General features: G+C 41.5%; 1 protein-coding gene across 1 annotated transcript in view; it reads right to left on the bottom strand.

Annotated features, from left to right (window-relative positions):
* Positions 1 to 18,804, bottom strand: part of NDUFC1 (NADH:ubiquinone oxidoreductase subunit C1) — a 170,467-nt gene extending 151,663 nt beyond the window's left edge. The window contains exon 1 of the mRNA XM_055550110.1: positions 18,799 to 18,804. The gene's annotated coding sequence lies outside the window, so the exon portion shown is untranslated. The remainder of the gene's footprint in view (positions 1 to 18,798) is intronic.

The following is an 18,804-nucleotide window of genomic DNA, read 5'->3' as shown; positions in this document are numbered from 1 at the left end:
CGATGAGCACAGAAATGGCATGACCTTGTGGCTCTGATGCAGAGGAGTGAGTGTGTGGTGAAATGAAGGGGTGGTCAGAACACTGGGAAATGAAACCAGCAAGGCAGGGTGTGGTTGAACCTCCAAGTTGCTGTATGTAGTGGAATTAGGACTGACTTGGGTGCAGGTATCAGAAGCTCAGTTCACGTCAGCCTATAAGGGGGCATTTATTGCCAGAGTCTGACCTGTCTGACTTTGGGTCAAGCTGCATCCTTGTCCTGGAGTCTAAAGAAGAGCTGGGATGGAGCAGTTTCCTACCTGTGGGCTCAACTTGCTGCACACCTTCATTCTCTCTCTCCTTTGTTACTGGATTTCTCCACTTTTCTGGTTCACTTGGCAGAAAACATGGCCACTGACCGCTTCTGAGCATTTACATGCTGCAGAAATCCAAAGAGAAACTGACTGTCAGTCCCAAGTCAAAATGTCTAGAATGACTTGGCTAGATTCAGGTGCCCAGCATAAGACCAATAGCTAAGAAAAGATCAATTACCAAATTTCCATGTTTGGGGAAGAAGGAATCTTGGGTAATGGAAGGGAAAAAGCCACACAAAATCATTTGAGCTTTACTGTTTAGACAATGGGTTGTTCAGTTGCTAAGTCGTGTCTAACTCCTTGTGACCCCATGGACTGTAGCATGCTAGGCTTCCCTGTCCTTCACTATCTCCCAGAGTTTGCTCAAACTCACGTCCATTGAGTTGGCGATTATATGGCTAGATAAAGCATTTAAACATGAAATGCTTGAGAAAGTGTGCAAGCATTTTAGCAAGGAAGTAAGTAAAATAATCAGATTTATGCCTAAAGTTCCATTGGCAAGGGGAAGGTTGAGAATGGAGACATGGGGGCCAGTTTACTGTAATAGCTTAGAAGAAAGAACTTTCAACTGGGATGTTGACAGAACAATATGCCATACAGCACTTGTCTTCCTCTGGCTGGCTTATTTCACTTAGCATGAGGCCCTCCAGATTTATCCACGTTGTCTCAAATGTCGGGATTTCCATCTTTCTAAGACAATAATATTCCTGCGTGGGGGGTGTTTCCATACCTTGGCTATTGTGAATTAAGGATCCAATGAGTATGGTAGTACAGATCCTTTTGAGATAGTGATTTTTTTGCTTTGTATACCCAGAAGTGGGATTGTTGGATCATATGGTAGGTCCATGTTTAATTTCTTGAGATAGCTCCATACTGTTGTCCATAGTAGCTGTACCAGTTTACATTCCCAGCAGCATTACACAAAGGCTCTCTTTTCTCCACATCCTTCTTTTTTATGATAGTCATCCTAAGAGATGTGAGGTGATATCTCATTGTGGTTTTGATTTGCATTTCCCGGCTGATTCGTGTTATTGAGCACCTTCTCAGGTACCTGCCAGCCTCTGGTATTTCTTCTTTGGAAGCATGTTCAGGCTCTTCTCCTACTTTTACACTATTTACTTACTTGCTATTGAGTTGCATGAGATTCTTGTGTATTTTGGATATAACTCCTTATAGGGTATGTGATGTGTAACGTTTCTGCCATTCCACAGGTTGTCTTTTGATTTGTTTATGGTTTCCTTTGCTGTACAGAAGCTGTTTAGTTTCACGGAGTCCCACCCGCTTATTTTTGCTTTTGTTGTCATGTAGTCATTTTGTTAAAGAAAAGGTCGACCAAAGTAAAATCCACCAAAAAGGAATCAGGTCTCCCCAAACCCGAATATTCATCTGAAGTGGTGTATTCACTCTGCGGGGTGCTTGAGAACACACAAGTGGTTCATCAGTGTTCCTGGCATTTATGTCTGCCGGTCCCCGTGCCTTCACCCGTGCCCTAGGTTTGGTTACTGACAGAGAGCCTCCAGTTTCTCAGGCCCGCAATTCACAAACTTCTTAAGCAAATATAAGATTAGTAAATGGTATCTGCTTTGTGGAGTCTATTAGTTCGTTGTATATCCACAGACGCTGTATAGCACACATTTAAATGTTCTGAAAACTCTGGGAACTTAATCCCAGAAGGTCATGTGTATCATAAACTGGACAAGGAGGCACTCCCTAAGCCTTTGTCCTTCTTCCACTTCTCTTCTAGCTGAACACCCTTTCCCTTTATGAGCTCATCTTCAGAAGGCTCTTGATTCCCCAACCCGCTTCCAGGGCCTTGACTTGGCCCCTGAATTCCTGTGGGCCATCTTCCTTTTAGGGTACCAGTGACACACACAACTAGATATGTCAAAATCCAAACTTATAATTCTCTGTCCTAAACTCCCACCCCCCTCCATGTTTCCTCAAAACCCCTAGACTCTGTTTGAGGCTTCCCTTCCTGCACCTCCCATATCTGGTCTCCCATCAGGATCCATTGCTTCCACTGCTTCTGATCCTTGCATCTGTCCTCTTTCTGAGAGGCCGTGGACACTGCACATAGTCTCTGAGGTCTAGCTACAGGCGGACCGAATCTAACGATAAAATCTCTCAGGGCTTCAATATCCTCTCATTTTGTTAAAGTCTTTATTGAATTTGTTATAGTATTGCTTCCATTTTATATTTTAGTTTTTTGACTGGGAGGCATGTGGGATCTTAGTTCCCTGATCCTGCTTTGGAAGGTGAAGTCTCAACCACTGGACTGCCAGGGACCTCTCATTTTTAAAGGGGACTGACAATAATTCATAGGGTTATTGTGAGAATTAAATGAGTTAATATGCATGTTCTCCAGTGTTGCATAACAAATATTTCCACAACTTAATAGATAAAACCACACTCTTGTGTTACCTCTCACTGTTGCAGTGAGTTAGGAGTTGGGGAGCTGTCCAGCAAGGCAGTTCTGGCTTGGGTCTCTCATGAGGCTGTAGTCATCTAACAGCTGGGGCTGGAACAGCTGGCACTCCCCAGGCATATCCTTCTGTCTGGTATCCCCACATGGTGGCCTCGAGGTAACCAGACTTCTGCTAGGATGGCTGGAGGTACCCTGAGCAACAGCCACAGATACACCTGCAGATGCCCCAGGGTCTTTCCTCACTTAGCTCAGAAGTCTTGCTCTATTGTCTTGATCGAGGAAAACCTGCAGGGGAAAGAAGATCTAAAGAAAGAGAAAGAATGAAGATGGATTAGAATAAGCGCTGACTCATTGGAAGGGAACTTGATGCCAGGAAAGATTGAGGGCAAGAGGATGAGATGGCTGAATGGCATCACTGACTCAGTGAACATGAGTTTGAGCAAACTCCGGGAGACAGTGAAGGACAGGGAAGCCTGGTGTGCTGCAGTCCATGGGCTCACAAAGAGTTGGACACAACTTAGTAACTGAACAACAGCAAAGAGAATAAAAGGGGGGCTGGGAAGGGAATAATAGGAATCCTAAAGGACAAATATAGAGGATAAAACGATGAATCAAAGAAACAAAAACCCCACAAAAAACCTGCCAGGATTGAAAGTGGGGAGACATAAACTCTGCATGAGGCCTGTCGGAACACTTGTGGACCTTTCTTAAAGCCATCACAGAGAGTGACCATGAGAATGTTTTGTACCAGTCAGATGACTCACAGCTTATCTCATGGCGGTTTTATTGAAAGACTGGAACTAAGATGTGCTGCACGTTTTTCTTTCACAAAAAGATATGATTCAAATTACTGGCCATTTCTATAATGATGAGTGTCTGGAGTGTGTTTCATACTAAAGAATATGCTACCTTAATAGTTATTTTTAGAAAAGCACTATTGCTTCCTGGTGGGCGTCTGAAAATGTTTTTATCTGACACGCTTTTATTTCTAAAGTCTGTGTCACCTATAAAAATTCTATCTGAGCATTCTGAAAGTTAGAATTTTCCATTCTGTTTAAAGTTCTTCCAAACTAAGACTTAATACTAGACTTTGGATCTGTTTGTTAAAATGAAACTATTAGTTTGCAAGAATGAATTGGGGAGATGGATCTCTAGCAAATGGTTTCCAGTAAAAACCTTTGCATATCTGGTAGGTGGAATTGAGAACTCAGCATCAAGGTTTAATTAGGCCTGTGAATGATGTTCTTCTATTTGGACCTAAGGATCTTTTTATTTTTTTCTTAACTTTGGTGGTAATTAAATGCTAGTATCAATGTAAACAGTTTATAAATAGACTTTTGCCATGCTTTATGTTGAAGTATTAAAGATTTTCAAAATAATGAAGCATATTTAATCCTACCACTTTCACTGAAAATTAGTTTCAGCTAAATAGGGCTGTGTGAGAGATAGAATAAAAAGGCTCTTTAAGACTATGTGAAAATATAATAATTATTTAAAACTATACTTCATCTCATCTCTTAAATTTCTATTTTGTGTATGTTTCTTAATCTACTTAAGGTTGTCAGTACAGATTGTAGTTATAGTTTTTTTTATTAAATAGTTGCAAATTCCTTTGTTTTTTATTTTTAACATTTTTATTTATTCATTTATTATTTTTTGACCATGTGGTGTGAAGGATCTTTGTTCCCTGACCAGGAATTGAACCTGTACCCACAGCAGTGGGAGCATGGAGTTATAACCGCTGGACTGCCAGGGAAGTCCCTTGATCGTGGCTGTAGTTTTAGATGAACCAATGGATAGTCACTGGAAGTGTTACCAAACCAATCTTGGGTCTGCTCGCCCAAGTGCACAGTAAAGCCAATTTATCAATACAAGGCTATGGTGAAGAAAATGCAGTGTTTAGTGCAGGGCGCCAAGCGTGGAGTTCAGGGCAGCTAGTGTTTGAAAGACTCAAACTCCCCAAAGGCTTTCGAGATTTTTAAAGACAGAGTGAGAGGGGATTGTGGGGTTTTGATCAACTTATGGACATCCTTCTGATTGGTGGTGAGAGAGACAACGTCATCAACCTTCTGGTTCCAACTGGTCTGGGATCTGTGTTCTTTGTCTGGGCTCAGTTTACTTCTTCCCCCTGGTGGGGGTTTCAGTATCTGCAAAACACCCCAAAGGACATGACTCAGAATATTGTTTATAACCCTTGAGGAGGAACTAAAAGTCCTTTGGCTTGGCTTAATGGCTAAAAAAAATTTTATTTTGCCTTCCTTGACTGTTTTCCTTTTTTTCCCCCTGCATTTTCTTACTTCTCTGATGAAGTTTTCCTTTGACTAAAGTTTTTTTATACAGACAGAAGGTCAGTGGAGGACATGGGGGGGAATCTATTTTGGGACGGCCTCAGAGGGTCCTGCTTAGTTACAGAAGTGCTGGTCACACACTTTTTCTGATAAGAGTGTCTGGTCTGAAGAGTTTGAAGACCACTGAGGTGCACACTTCCATCAACGTCTGTGAAACACCCTGAGCTGTTGGCATGCATGTCCTCCTGCACTTTGTGGATTTGGGCTGTGTCTCTTTATGAAAGAAGGCTGAACACCGAGGAATTAATGCTTTTGAATTGTGGTGTGGAGAAAACTCTTGAAAGTCCCTTGGACAGCCAGGAGATCAAACCAGTCAATCCTAAAGGAAATAACGCTGAATATTCATTGGATGGACTGATGCTGAAGCTCCGATCCTTTTTGGCCACCTGATGCAAAGAGATAATCATTGGGAAAAAACCCTAATGCTGGGAAAGATCAGAGAAAGCAATGGCACCCCACTCCAGTACTCTTGCCTGGAAAATCCCATGGATGGAGGAGCCTGGTAGGCTGCAGTCCATGGGGTTACTAAGAGTCGGACATGACTGAGAGACTTCACTTTCACTTTTCACTTTCATGCATTGGAGAAGGAAATGGCAACCCACTCCAGTGTTCTTGCCTGGAGAATCCCATGGACAGGGGGAGCAAGGTGGGCTGCCGTCTATGGGGTCACACAGAGTCAGACACGACTGAAGCGACTTAGCAGCAGCAGCAGCTGGGAAAGATTGAGGGCAGGAAGAGGATGAGATGTGTGGATGGCATCACGACTCAATGGACAAGAATTTGAGCAAACTCTGGAAGATAGTGGAGGACAGAGAAGCCTGGTGTGCTGCAGTTCATGGAGTCACAGAGTTGGACATGACTTAGTGACTGAACAGCAGAAACTCTTAACGACGTGGGAAGAGGCAGGAGCCACTGCTTGGGGATTTGTGCTAGACATACTCCCCTTAATTGATCCCTCCCTAGGATATCACGGGGGAACGTGAAGGAACCACTTGCCTTAATTCTGCTGATGGTAGCCTTGATTATCTATAATAATCTCCATATTTTCACAGTCAGCATCTAGTCTTTGAATGTCATTTGTTTACTCTACAGTCACCCACTTTCCCAAAGTGTTTGCCATTTGAAAATCACTCGTATTTAAGCAATTCTTCTTGATTCGTTAATGATTTGATTCCAAGGGCTTTCAAAAGGAAAAAATATTCCTGATACGATAGTTGAGTCCTGCTTGGTGAAATGAGCAGTTCAAGCCCTTCACGATGCTAGAGCAATACTGCATTCAGATTTTGGCGAGAACATGTGTCTTCTGGGAATTCTGTTACATGAAAGTAAAAATGAAGTCACTCTGCTTTTAACTCCTTTGCCAAGCTTAAGAAAACAAAAAATCAAAGCAGGCTTTCTTAATATTAATAAACTTAAAACACTGAGGTCCTCATGTTTTTCTCTTGTATCGTGATGGCAAGTGAGATCAGGTTCTGCCAGCTGAACCTGGGCAAGACCCTACAAGCCGTGTTACATGTCCTTCAGCCTCAGTTTCCCCATCTGTAAAATGGGGCCATTAACAGTCTATAATAATACCTGCTCCCTTTTATGCCTTAACATAGTTATTATTAAATCAATTTATGCTAATGAAATCCTCTTAGAAGCATAAGACTTCTTTCTTCTGCTGTTGACAAAGTTGTTTTTAATACAAACTTCTCTGCTTTGTATTGTATTTTGTCTGGTGGGAGCCATTGTCCCCACATTTCCTACAGCCAGAGTCTCTTTTAGCCTTATGAATTGAATTTAGATCAGATCCTCTTGATTTCTGCAATGGATATCCTCCACTGCAGAAATGAAATGAAACAAACAAAAAGCCATCAGACTCTTCCAAACTGGTTGTGCCAGTCTGGAGTTCCCGACCAGCACAGAGCCTTGCTCAGATTATATCTGGTTACTGTTTTTTGGGTTTTTTTTTTAGTGTATATGGCATTTATTTTTTAATTAAAAAATTATTTATTTTTAACTGGAGGATAATTGCTTTACAATATTGTGTTGATTTCTGCCACACATCATCATGAATCAGCCATAGATAATATATATGTCCCCTCCCTCTTGAACCTCCCTCCCACTTCCCACCCATCCCATCCCTCTAGGTTGTCACAGAGCACCAGATTTGAGCTTCCTGTGGCATACAGCAAACCACCACTGAAACACACATTACTACATGTGAAACTAGATAGCCAATGGGAATTTGCTCTATTTGGCTACTGTCTTAAAGGCTGTTTTCCTCGGAGGTGGCCCGTTAACACTGGACTGCATAGGCAGGAATCTCTCACCCTTGCTGCCCTTGGAAACTCAGGACTTCTTACTTCAGCCCAAGTTTTGGAACTTGTGCAATGGCAGCTGTCTCAGAAAGAGGGACTTCCCAGGGAGGCTTAAATGGATCTCTGTTTTGGAGGCCCTTCACTGAGTCACCCATTTCTAACTCTTTACTCTTTAGGCAGCCACTAAATGGAGCCTAGGACAAAGAGCTTTCTGAAGACCAATGGCAATTTTTGAGACCTAGAAAAAAAAGGAATTGACCCCAAAATATGAAAATAAGACACAAATAAGAATCATTTAATTAAATGTCTACAAACTAATAATTAGGCTATTATTAGCAAAATGTTAATATTCAAAAATCATAATAATTTTTTAAAAAAGGAGGTTAAATTATTCCCCTTCAAAAGGATCATGTACCATGCTTGCTGAGAAATTGATTACAAATGAAATGGCTGACTTGTAGCTAAATTGTTAGAACTTTTTTATTTCAGGAAAACAGTCCTGTAGGTGCATTTTAATATATTTGATATGATGTAGAGGGCTTGGGAATTTGAATGAAGACTGTATATATATATACTAGATGGCATTACAGAATGATTGTTAATTTTCTTAGTTGTGATAATGATATTGAGATTAAGTGGAAGAATCTGAGGAGCTACTTATGGAAGTATATTTAGGGGTAAAGTACCTTGATATTAGCAACTTGCCATCAAAGTGTACTGAAAAATAATAACTATATGATGGAAAGAAGGAAGCACTAATTCCATTTCTTCTGCTTATGTCATTTGTTTCCTACACAGTCATCCTTTTCTCTTAAGTGTTTGTCATTTGAAAATTACTCAGCATGTCAGTCACCCGCTTTCAAAAGTTTCTGCAAAATGATAATAGCAAATATATGTGTGTTCATATAACACACATGTACAGGATAAATGCGGTGAAATGTTAACAAGTGTTCTGAAGACTAGTAAAGCAGGTTAGAGGAATAAGAATGATGGAAGCCAAGGGGCCTTGTTTGGATAGCACAATCAGGAAGCCTTTGGGAGGAGTAACATCTGAACTGGATCTGAGTCAGAGATGAATGAGCAAGATATATGAAGATGTGAAGGAAGTATTTGTTGCTGCTGCTGCTGCTGCTAAGTCACTTCAGTCATGTCCAACTCTGTGCGACCCCACAGATGGCAGCCCACCAGGCTCCCCCGTCCCTGGGATTCTCCAGGCAAGAACACTGGAGTGGGTTGCCATTTCCTTCTCCAATGCATGCAAGTGAAAAGTCAAAGTGAAGTTGCTCAGTCGTGTCTGACTCTTAGCAACCTCATGGACTGCAGCCTACCAGGCTCCTTCATCCATGTGATTTTCCAGGCAAGAGTACTGGAGTGGGGTGCCATTGCCTTCTCCAGAAGTATTTGTTAGGCATATGCAAAGGCCCTGAGGCAGGACTTCAAAACACCTGATACTGTCAAACAAATTTTTTGCTGTTGTTAATCTAATGACAGTAAAACAGACTTTAATTATTTTAAATTTGTATTTCCCTGTTTACTAATAAGAAATTTTTAGTATATTTATTTTTTATGTGTGCTTCATTTTTTGTGAAATTCTTATCTTTGTTTATTGTTCTATTGGGTTGTCTTTTTCTTATTGATCTATAGTCCTTATATTCTGGATAATAACTCCTTTGCCCATTATATGTTTGGCAATTATCTTCTTCCTATTTATGGATCCTCTTTTCTGTTTTTTTAGGGTGTCTTTCAAGGAATAGGTGCTATTAATTTTAATTTCATTGAGTTTATCAGTCATTTTATTTATGGTGTGCATTTTTGTGTCTTAATTAAGACCATTTTTCTTACCCTGAAGTGAAAAAAGATGTCCCATTAAGCTACTCTAAATGTTTTATGATCATTTTTCACACTGATGTCTTTAATCCACCTAAAATTGATTTTTATACAGTATAAGGTGAGAACCCACTTTTGTATTTTTTTCCATATTGAGTATCTACTTTTTCTGGCACCATGTATCAAGTAGCCACTCTCTCCCTAATGATCTGTAGTGGTCACTCTTTGTCAATAAGGGCTCCATATATTCTTGGATCTGTTTCTGGGCTAATTTTATTCCATTCATCTATTTGGCTGTTACTGGACCAATACTACTTGTCTTAATTTCTAGAGCTTTATGTCTTGATATTTGGTGAGGCAAGTCCCTTGCCTTTATGCAGAGTCTTGGTTATTTTTTGACCTTTGTTCTTCTACCTAAAATTTCTGTTCAACTTGCCAAGTTCTATGAAAACCTCTGTTTGGGATTTTGATTGGAATGCTCTGAACTTAAGGGAATTGACATCTTAACAGTGTTGAGTCTTCAGTATGGTACGTCTTTCTATTTATTTAGGTTTTTTAATTTTTTTTAAATTTATTCACTTATTTGGCTGCATTGGATCTGTGGTTGCTGCGTGGGGGCCCTTCCTTGCAGCTGGCAGGCTTCTCTCCAAGTTGTGGTGTGTGGGCTTAGTGTCGTGGCACACCGGCATAGCTGCTGCAAGGCACGTGGGGTCTTAGTTCCCTGACCAGGGATTGAACTTGTGCCCCCTGCATTAGAAGGCAGATTCTTAACCACTTAACCACCAGGGAAGTCCCCAGATTTTTCTTTAGTCTTTCAATAATTTATAATTTTTTTCTTAAAGGACTTGACAGTTCTAAGAACTTCATTTTTTTGTTCTTTTTTGAAGGTTATCTTTACACAGCTTCTAATTGTTTTTTGCTATTGTATGAAAATGCAACTGATATCTGTGTATTGATTTTATCTAGGAACCAGGTAAAACAATAATTCTAATTATTGTAGATTCTTTTTGGTGTTTTACATAAATAATAACTTGCAAATGAGAACAACCTTTATCATTATTTCCAATTCTTATACATGTTTTGGAGAAGGCAATGGCACCCCACTCCAGTACTCTTGCCTGGAAAATCCCATGGACGGAGGGGCCTGGTGGGCTGTAGTCCATGGGGTTGCTAAGAGTCGGACACAATTGAGTGACTTCACTTTCACTTTTCACTTGCATGCACTGGAGAAGGAAATGGCAACCCACTCCAGTGTTCTTGCCTGGAGAATCCCAGGGATGGCGGAGCCTGGTGGGCTGCCATCTATGGGGTCGCACAGAGTCGGACACGACTGAAGCTACTTAGCAGTAGCAGCAGCATATGTGTTCTACCTTTATCTTTTTTTATTGCACTGACCGAGATGTCCAACACAATATTAAAGAGGGAAGTGACAGCTGACATATATGTCTTATTCCTGATCTGAAAGAAAACGCTTCAGGTATTTCACAGAATATGAGGTCTGCTGTAGGTTTTTCACAGAAACCTTTTCTAACGTGTGTTTTCCAACACCACCAAGCAATTTTCCAGTTCTCGGCAGATACTGACAAGTTGTCCTACAAATTTAACTAAATTCTGACACTCTCAACCTGGAGATAGGTCTCACAGGTTAGGAGCTCAGTCTCTGAAGACAGCCCCCACTTCACATGCCAATCAGAAACAAGTCCAGGTTGTTATCTGTGCTTCTGACCTGCTGGCGATAAACTAGATGTTCCCGTGACCCCTCCTCAGCTTCAATTAATTTGCTAGAGACACTCATAGAACTCAGGAAAACCATTTTACTTTCTAGATTACTTTCTAGTTTATGACAGGATCTTAAAGGAATGAAGAGATACATGGGGTGAGGTCTGGAGTGTTCTTGAACACAGGAGCTTCTGTCCTGCGGAGTTAGAGGTTGGCCACCCTCCGGTCACATGGATCCATTCTGATTCGCCAACCCTGAAGCTCCCTGAACCCCATAGTTTAGGAAATTTTATGAAGGCCTAATTACATAAGCATGATTGATTAAATCGTGGACCATGGGTGATTGATGATGAATCAGTCAGCCACTGTGTCCTCCCTGGAGGTGAGGGGATCGGCCGGAAAGTTCCAACCCTCTAATCACCTGGCTCTTTCCACTGGGAACCAGCCTCCATCCTTAGATGACCTCCAGGTGTCCAGAAGTCACCTTGCATAGATGTAAACATACATGTGGTTAAAAGAGACTTGTTATTAATAACAAGACCCCAATTTTACCTTTGTTGTTTAGGAACTGAGGGCAAAAGATCAAATATTATAACAAAAGATGCTCCCTATGTTTTTATCACTTAGGAAATCCCAAGAGTTTGGGGATCTGTGAGCCAGGAACTGGGAATGAAGACCGGATATACATTTCTTGTTATAAGTCAAACATCACATGTTTTCCCCCTTCTTTTCCTCATTAAATTGCCTCCAAACTCACCTGTTTGTTTTCAGTTTATAACTTTATTACTCTGGTCCATCCTGGGCCAGGTGCTTTAAGTATTATTTCTTTCAATCTTGAGAATAACCCTTATGAGGTAGGTATTATTGCTTCTCTTAGAGAAGTAACTTTCCTAAAACTATATGCTACAAGGGGATTGATCGAAGCTTGTCTAACTTTGCAGGCTCTTTTCGTCCCAGAAATCTTTGCTACCTTATTCTTGGGTTGAAATTTATTCAGTACAGGGAATCCTAATGAGATGAATCAGAGCAGTTGGTTTGAACAAAGGAGGCCTATTAGGAGGGGAAGTAAAGAGGAATGGAAATTTAAACGGACAGTGAAAGACACCTCACAGGCATGTGATGCTAAGTTTGCCAGAAGCAGGCATTTCCTTTTGACTGGTCGGGTCACCTTCACTTCCAAATGTCTCCTCCCAAGAACCCCTGCGGTGCTCAGAGCTGTGGCAATCCACACAGCTATTGGGCAACACTGTAAACCATCCATACTTTTTTACAAAAGTGAAAAACCAAAATCAAACAGCAATCAAAAAACCCAAACAGCTATTGGACAATGAGAGTAACACAGTGTTTTTTTTACTACATTCCATTCTTGGCCAATCGCAATTGTTCCCTTATAGTTTTGGGGGTTTTTTGCTACCAAATTGGCTTCCCTGATTATCCGTTCCTGGAGTTATACATGTTCTGTGTTAGGCACTTGTTATTCCCACTATGAATTGTTAGTCCCATGACTCAATGGACATGAGTTTGAGCAAACACTGGAAGACAGTGAAAGTTAGGGAAGCCTGGCGTGCTGCAGTCCATGGGGTCACAAAGAGTCAGACACGACTTAGGGACTGAACACCAACAAGAAATGAACAGAAGATGGAGATGTATAGGCAAAACCCATTCACTTATTCAGCAAGTACTGAATGAGTGTCTGCTATATTTCATGTACCAGGCAAGGAGCTAAAGACACAGCAATAAATGAGACAAAAGGCTGAACCTCAGGAATGCCTTTATTCTAGTGATAGAAGACAGACAACTAACCAAAGTTTCTAAGCAAAGAAACAACATAACTGGGTTGGGATACTAGTTAACAATGAAACAAATTGGGTCCGGGGATAGAGAGGCTGAGTCGGGAGATAGAGAGGCTGAGTGGAGGACGGTCAGGAAGGCATCTCAAAGGCGGACTCATGAGTGAAGGGCTGACAGGTGACACCAGCCGCGCAGAGACCTGGAGCAGAGCAACGGGCAGAAGAATCAGCAGGTGTCAAGGCCTCGAGCCAGGGCTACACTTGGCAAGTCTGAGGGACAGACGGTCCAACTGGAGGATGGGGGCGGGGGAATGGGCTGACTGATACTGGGGATGCAGAGGGAGCCACGCCAGTGTGCATAGTTCGGATTTTATTCTAAACACAATGGAAAGGGATTCAATAAGGCAATGGAATGATCCACGTCACTGCTTGAAAAGCTCGTCTCTGGTTGCTGGGTGAAAAGTGGAGAATGTGGCTCAGAGGGTAAAGAGTCTGCCTGCAATGTTGGAGGCCTGAGTTCAATCCCTGGGTCAGGATGATCCCCTGGAGAAGAAAATGGCAACCCACTCCAGTACTCTTGCCTGGAAAATCCCGTGGACGGAGAAGCCTGCAGGGCTACAGTCCATGGGGTCACAGAGTCAGACACGAGTGAGGGACTTCACTTTCACCTCCCGGAGATGAAGGCAGCATGCCTGCTGGAGTCTCTCTCTCACATAGTTTCCCAGAGGCTTGACTCACCGGCTCACCACTCACCGCCAGCGTCTCTTGGGCCAGAACTGGGTCTTCTGGCCAGCCCTAGCTGCAAGGGATTCTTTTTTTTTTTTTTAATTTATTTTAACTGAAATGTAGTTGATTTACAATGTTGTGTTGGTTTCTGGTGTGCAGCAAAGTGAATGGTATACATATCTACTGTATTCTAAGTATTGTTTAGTCACTAAGTCGTATCCAACACTTTTGTGATCCCATGGGCTACAGCCCTCCAGGCTCCTCTGTTCATGGGATTTCCCAGGCAAGAATACTGGAGTGGGTTGCCATTCCCTTCTCCAGGGGATCTTCCTGACCCTAGGATCCAACCTGCATCTCCTGCATTAGCCCGTGGATTCTTTACCACTCTATCTATGTATTTTGTATTATTTTCCATCATGGTTTATTAGAGAATATTGAATACAGTTCCCTGTGCTATATAATAGGACCTTGTTGCTTTTCCATTTTATATATAATAGTTTGCATCTGCTATTTCCAAACTCCCATTCCATTCCTCCCCGTTAGCAACCGTAAATCTGTTCTCTATGTCTTTGAAGGATTATTTCCTTTTTTCTTTTGGAATTGCCATAATAGAACATTCTAATTTTTTAATTTCTGTTTTATTGAGGTATAGTTGATGTACAATATTATATGTTTCAAGTGTACAGCATAATAATGTTTAAAGGTTATGATAGCTTACGGTGAAAGGTGTCGGATTTGTGATCTCCAAAGAAGAAGATTTAGCTTTGGGACCAGGGACCAGTCTTGATCACTCAAGAGCTTTTGTGTAGCAGAGTTTTATCAAAGTATGAAAAGAGACAGAGAAATCTTCTGACACCGACATCAGAAGAAGGACAGAGAGTGCCCCCCTTGCTGGTCTTAGCAAGGGAGCTATATGCTTTTTCAATTGGTTATTACAGTAAATCAAAAGAATGTCTCAAGGTTGTAAAGGTCTTACCACACCCACTCCCACAATTTACACTTTAAGATAATGGGATTAAAAATAACAATAGAAAGATCTTGGGCTTCCCTGGTGGCTCAGATGGTAAAGTATCTGCCTGCAATGTGGGAGACCCGGGTTTGATTCCTGGGTAGGGAAGATCCCCTGGAGAAGGAAATGGCAATCCACTCCATCACTCTTGCCTGGAAAATCCCATGGACAGAGGAACCTGATAGGCTACAGTCTATGGGGTCACAAAGAGTCGGACACAACTGAGCGACTTCACTTTCACTTTCACCAGACCCACTCACATAATATACATTTTAAGATGACAGGATTAGTCAGAAAGTTCTCAAGAAGGAGAAACATGTCCTCAAGCAGGATACATTGTTGTTATACAATCATTGGTACAGAGTTTAAGGAAAAACATATCTTTGAGCAAGATGAGTTGTTTTGTTGTGCAATCATCAGCTCTGGGCTTTAAAAAAAAAAGTTTGTCCTTTTCTCCTCCTTGAGAACTCCAGATCCCTGTGTCCCCCTTGAGAGCCCCAGACCACTTTCTCCTCTTCGGGGACCCCAGACTTCTTATCAATCTACCTAAGAATTGACTCAGTTACAAACATTTGAAGGTTATATTCCAACAAAATATTGGCTGTATTTTCTGTGCTGCATAGTATATCCTTATTATTTATTTTATACACAAGAGTTTCTACCTCTTAGGCCTCCTACCCCTATTTTACCCCTCCCTCCTTCCTTCTCCCTACTGGTAACCACCTTTGTTCTCTATATCTGTAAGTCTGTGTCTGTATTATTTACAATGAGTGTAATTGAGTGTTTTACTTTTAAGGTTCCAAATATAATTGATATTATACAGTATTTGTTTTTTACTTAGCATAATACCCTCCAAGTTCATCCATGTTGTTGCAAATGGCAAACTTTCATTCTCTTTTTATGACTGAGTTGTATCCCATTGTTTATACATATACTACAAGTTCTTTATCCATTCATTGGCGTATGGACATTTAGCTTGCTTCCATACCTTGGCGATTGTAAATAGTGCTACTGTAAACATTGAGGTGCAAAGGAATTCTTAAAATATGAATATTTTAGGCACAGGAAGGCAAGGAGGGAAATGGCTTGTAAATTACTTTTTTGGTAGCCATTCTAGTCTGTCACTAGGGTCATCTGTATTATTCCTAAAAAGAGCCTGAGAAATAGGTGGGGCAAATTTTTTTTTAAATAAATGTGGTAGACATCTTTCTTTCTTTATCACACCACACAACACTTGGGATCTTAGTTCCCCAACCAGGGACGGAACCTGTGTCTTCTGCATCAAGAGTCTTAGCCACTGGACCACCATGGAAGTCTCTGCTGCTGCTGCTGCTGCTGCTAAGTCGCTTCAGTCGTGTCCAACTCTGTGTGACCTCATAGACAGCAGCCCACCAGGCTCCCCCGTCCCTGGGATTCTCCAGGCAAGAACACTGGAGTGGGTTGCCATTTCCTTCTCCAATGCATGAAAGTGAAAAGTCAAAGTGAAGTCGCTCAGTCGTGTCCGACTCTTAGCGACCCCATGGACTGCAGCCTACCAAGCTCCTCCATCCATGGGATTTTCCAGGCAAGAGTACTGGAGTGGGGTGCCATCACCTTCTCCGAGGGAAGTCCCTAGGTAGGCCAATTTTTATTGGACTCATTTATAAAAGGAAGACAGCATTAAAAAGTACAAAGTTCAAAAGGCTTGGATCTCGATCTTTTGACCTCAAATTGAATGTGTTGTTTTCACTACTTTTCATTTTTCTGAGCCCCATAAATGACTGAACCTAGTCACCACACGTCCTGTTGCATCTCAATGTCCATTGTCCCTGAGCAATTATGACAGCTGAATGGACACTGGAGGGAGATCAGTTCAGCAAAACAAATTTTTGAAATGGAAAGAAGCCTTCTAAAAAAGAAGAAAGAAAAATAAAATAATAAATAATGTCTTCTGTTATATTAGGAAAAATTGTCCCACCAAACAGAATGATCAGGTGGAAAGAGCACACACCCTGGGAGATGTGGGAGACAGTCCCCTGGAGTGTGGGACGGACACTGAGAATTTTGTGTTTGCATGGATATAGACGATACAGCTATAGACATGGAAGCTCAGCGTTGCTAATGGTTATTTATTTTTATCAGGCTGCGCTGGCTCTTAGTTGCAGCACGTGGCTCTAGCTCAGGGATTGAGCCCGGGCCCCCTGCACTGGGAGCATAGAGTCTTAACCACTGTACTACCAGGGAAGTCCCAGCATCGCTAACATTTAATACATGGACTGACACTGGGTATCAGACAGGCATATGCCTGACACGTGTGGGATTCAAATCATATCCTTATCCTACAGTCTATACCATGGTGAGGTTAACAGCAGTACTCTCACTATTTATTTATTCCCTCTCAATGGATTGTGGCAATAGGGGTTGCCAAGTGCCTGATTATGTGGATTTCCTAGTAATGTTATCTTAAATGGTAAACTCTTTATAATTTTTTTTACAATGAGATGGAGAGTTTCAGTGAAATTATACTTAGAAGAACAATGCCTAACAATCATTACATATATATACATATATATATAGTCATATATATATATATATATATAGTCACATATAGCCAGACAATCATTATGGATTATATGCAGTAAGAATTCAACATAGGTGTGTTATATACATAGGTATGAATGTAATTACGTAGCACAGTGTTTTCTACTATGAAAATTAAGACAGCTAACAGAAAGCACCTAGTACAATGCCTGCCGTATGTATTTTCGTAAACATTCAATTAATCAAGAAAAACAATCACAAACTGGCGAGAGTGTTATTCACCTGGCTGGCCTCTGAGTGGTTACATCAGGAGATATTCCTTGGGAAGTTTTCCTTGGCTTAATGCTTTTCCTGGGTTCAGACCCTGGAAAGCACATTATTAATAGCTTCACCTTTCAGGACAGATTCATTAATCAAACTTACAAGAACAGAATCAAACCCAGAATCTGAGTTTGCTTACATGCTCAGTCGCTAAGTCATGTCCGACTTTTTGCAACCCCATGAACTGTAGCCCACCAGGCTCCTCTGTCCATGGGATTCTCGAGGCAAGAATACTGGAGTGGGTTGCCATGACCTCCTCCAGGGGATCTTCCTGACCCAGGGATCGAACCTTGTGTTTCTTGCATCTCTTGAATCCGAGTTTAGTGATGGGTAATACGACTGTCATACGGATTGTGAAGTGATGCTAGCATGATCAGAATATGTTCTCCCTGAAGGTGGACTGGCAATCAGACAGTGCTTGGTGAAGAACAAGGGGAGCTTTCACTTATACACATGTCCTGTTTAATGCCCTCTGACAGATCTGTTTCACAATAGGGATTAATTTGTCAATACACTCAGGAAATTCAAGGCAGACAATTCCTTGGACAGAATCAGGGCAGGTAATGTGTTTCCCTCTGTGACACTTGATTTTGCTATTGTAGGAGAGCAGGATATCCCCGCCCCCCCCAAACATGTCTCTTTGGTATATTCATTATATTAAATTGGTTATTTTCTAGGAAACATCAGACATAGGAAAAACTCTGAAAACCAAGTAGAAGTTACCCTTTGGTAAGAAACACACAGATTTGTAAGAGAAACCTCCATGTGTAAGGGTGTCTCCCTGACTGTACCAGGAAGAGAATGACCAGATCTCTAGACACTTTGATGAATGGAGAAGACAACGACTTAAATCTGCATAAGAACCTTACACTCGCTTACTGTGCTTTTCCAGTTAACTCTTCATAACTGACTCTTTCCACCCTCTAGTCTTTAGCAAGGATGATATTTAAGGTGAGGGGTTCAGCCACTTCTTTTGGTAAGTCACTCAGTCCCCCTGGGTCTCTCCCATGTACATGCCTGCTCAGTCGCTCAGTTGTGTCTGACTCTTTGTGACCCCCTGAACTGTAGCCCACCAGGCACCTGTGTCCATGGAATTTTCCAGGCAAGAATACTGGAGTGGGTTGCCATGCCCTCCTCCAGGGGATCTTCCAGAGCCAGGGACAGAACCTGTGTCTCTTAACTCTCCTGCATTGGCAGGTGGATTCTTTACTACTCAGACATCTGGGAAGTCCCCGTGTATACATGCTATTAAACTTGTTTGATTGATTTTTTCTCCTGTTACTGTCTCATGTCAATTTTATTCTTTAGACCAGCCAGAAGAACCTAGAAGGATAGAGGAAGATTTCTTCCTCCTTGACAATTTGTTTATGATTAATAACATTCTCTTTTTCAGTTCCTTTTTTCTCCTTTAACTGTTTATTATGGAGATTCTGAAACATACACATTGTAAGTTAATGAGCCCCAT

The sequence above is a fragment of the Bubalus kerabau genome, chromosome 16 (genome assembly GCF_029407905.1).
Source record: "Bubalus kerabau isolate K-KA32 ecotype Philippines breed swamp buffalo chromosome 16, PCC_UOA_SB_1v2, whole genome shotgun sequence".
NCBI classification, from domain to species: Eukaryota; Metazoa; Chordata; class Mammalia; order Artiodactyla; family Bovidae; genus Bubalus; species Bubalus kerabau.
The sequence above is the reverse complement of the archived record's forward strand: the minus strand, read 5'-3'. Positions and strand labels throughout refer to the sequence as shown.